Raw genomic sequence first — 2,733 nt, forward strand, 5'->3', positions numbered from 1 at the left:
TCTTGTCCCCAAGAACTGAGATGCTGGTGTGCATGTCTGTTACTCCAGCCTTGGAGGAGATAGCTGGATCCCTGGAGTATTTAGCCTAGCTGAATGAATGACCTTCAGGTTCAACGAGAGACACTGTCTCAAAAAATGAGAGTAAAAGGGAAAACATCTAATGTCAGACTCTGACCTACACACACACAGATACACACACTCATGCACACACAGAAACACACTCACACACACATACACATACACACAGAGAGACAGATAAACACACTCGTGCACACATTCACACACTCACACACACACAGACACACACACATTCACACACACATATACAGACACACACAGACACACTCACAAACACACACAAACACACACAGAGACACACAGAGACACACAGAGACACACACACCCCAAACACACACATGTTGACTTCCTGTCCACTCTTCAAAAGGGAGTCTGCACAAGCCTTAGAGGATTGGGGAACTCATGTTGCTCCAGTCTGTTGGGAGACAAGAGGTGCCCTCTCCAAGGCTTTCCTACCATCAGATGACCCGGGAACAATGGCCTTGCGTTTCACAGTGTCCTGTTCATCCAAGTTTCCTGAACCAATATGTGCCAGCCTTGAAACGGTTAATCCTGGATCTGGCCATCCCTTGCCTGGCCTGGTACACCCACTCCTGAATATTGGCCCAAGCCTCCTGTTGCCCTGCTGTGGGTCTTTGGGAAGAGGACAGATTCCATTCAGGCATTACACTAGTTGCCACAGGCTTGTCTGAGCCTGTGACATCCTGTCCTCCTCTTCCCCTGAGAATGGAGCAGAAGTTATAACATAATTAGCCTAGAGCCTGTGCTGGTCCCCAAGTCTCCAGACCAATGTCTCCCTGCACTGTGTCCACTGACCCTGGGTCATTATCACAGTTCTTGTTGTATATGTGAGGAACCTCGGTGCATGCGTCTGAGGGGCTCTGCAGCGGCTGGAGCTGGTGTGACATGGGAGTTGGGAGTGTCTGTTCCTTGGGCTCATCATGTAGAGCTTTACAGAAAATCCAGGCTGCCACTGAGGCCATCTGGAAGAGGAAGAAGCACAGAGACAACAGCATAGTCCTGCAATGAAGGTAGCTCTAGCTGGCTGGCCCAACAGTGCACCCATTTCTTGTAAGGTGTCAGCAGTAATTGCTTCATGGTTCTGCTCCAGTCAGGTTTGTGACTAACTCTCCAGGCTTGATGGATTTTGGCAGCCAGTCTTTAGAAAGAGGTCTCTGCCGGCAGCATCTATACCGCCCAGTGAACTGACAGAATTTTCTGTTTCTTTCTTTTTTCTGTGTTTGGAAGGGAGTCCTGCCAAAATGGGGAACCATATATGGTTCCCCAAAGCTTAAACTCCTAGATGTCTCAGTCTTGTGGCCAAATAACAGGTTTGAGACAATCCAATGCATACTTACTAAGAGAATGCCAAATGCCAGGCCTTTTGTCAGGCTCTGATGATCTAAAGAATACCTAGGGTGTGCACATAGCCCAGGCAGACCCAGATTATAGCGTGTGCACATAGCCCAGGCATATCCAGATTAAACCGTGTGCACATAGCCCAGGCAGACCCAGATTATAGTGTGTGCACATAGCCCAGGCAGACCCAGATTATAGCATGTGCACATAGCCCAGGCAGACCCAGATTATAGCGTGTGCACATAGCCCAGGCATATCCAGATTAAACCGTGTGCACATAGCCCAGGCAGACCCAGATTATAGTGTGTGCACATAGCCCAGGCAGACCCAGATTAAACCATGTGCACATAGCCCAGGCAGACCCAGATTATAGCATGTGCACATAGCCCAGGCAGACCCAGATTATAGCATGTGCACATAGCCCAGGCAGACCCAGATTATAGCATGTGCACATAGCCCAGGCAGATCCAGATTAAACAGTGTGCACATAGCCCAGGCAGACCCAGATTATGCTTCTGGTGACCTTCTGCATCGGTATGTAGGCCTTACATGGTACACCACCAGCTCAGTGGATCCAGTGCACTAATGAGATCTTAACCATCACGGCTTCCCCTGGGGATTTTGGAATTCGTCATCCTTGTAGGCTCAACTCATATCCCATCAAAAAGGCTGTGGCACCTTCTTTTCTTGGACTTGTTCACCAAGACAGCAAAGAGAGAGAGGATACTGACTCTGTGATGGGTACTCTATGGGGCAAAGGGGGCCTTGCACATTTATGATATTGTACTCCAATAGAGAGGTTCAATACATGGCTGAAGGCCCATGTAGCTCCACAGTGGGTGTGGACATGTGTTACCAACAGCCCAGACTGTGTGTGAGCCCCTATGAGAGATCTGGACCCTGAGCCAGCTGATCCCACCCTCTGTGACCATTGCAGCACTATGGAGTAATGAGGTCACAAAGGCTTATACTTTCAGTGCCACCCTGGAGAGAGTGAGTTTATTATACCTAAGTATCCAGTCATAGATGGCTCCGACTAGCAAGTGGGGAGGGTTTCCTGGTAGAACTAGGCTTTGATGTGGTTAGTAGGCTTCCAGAACAGTCCAGGCCCACTCTGATCTTTGTCTTTGAGAACCAAGGAAGCACTCTCAGCCTGCCCCATAGACTAAGCCTGGTTGTTTGTGCTTCAATCACGTAACTAGGCATTGGGCTTGTGTCTTGCCAGCCTTCAGGATTTTAGGGCTCTGAGAGCCTCTAGGAACATGACATCTTTTTCATCTTGATGCTCACTGTCTG

Source organism: Mus caroli, unplaced genomic scaffold, assembly GCF_978045245.1.
Source record: "Mus caroli unplaced genomic scaffold, Mus_caroli_1 scaffold_19, whole genome shotgun sequence".
NCBI lineage: Eukaryota > Metazoa > Chordata > Mammalia > Rodentia > Muridae > Mus > Mus caroli.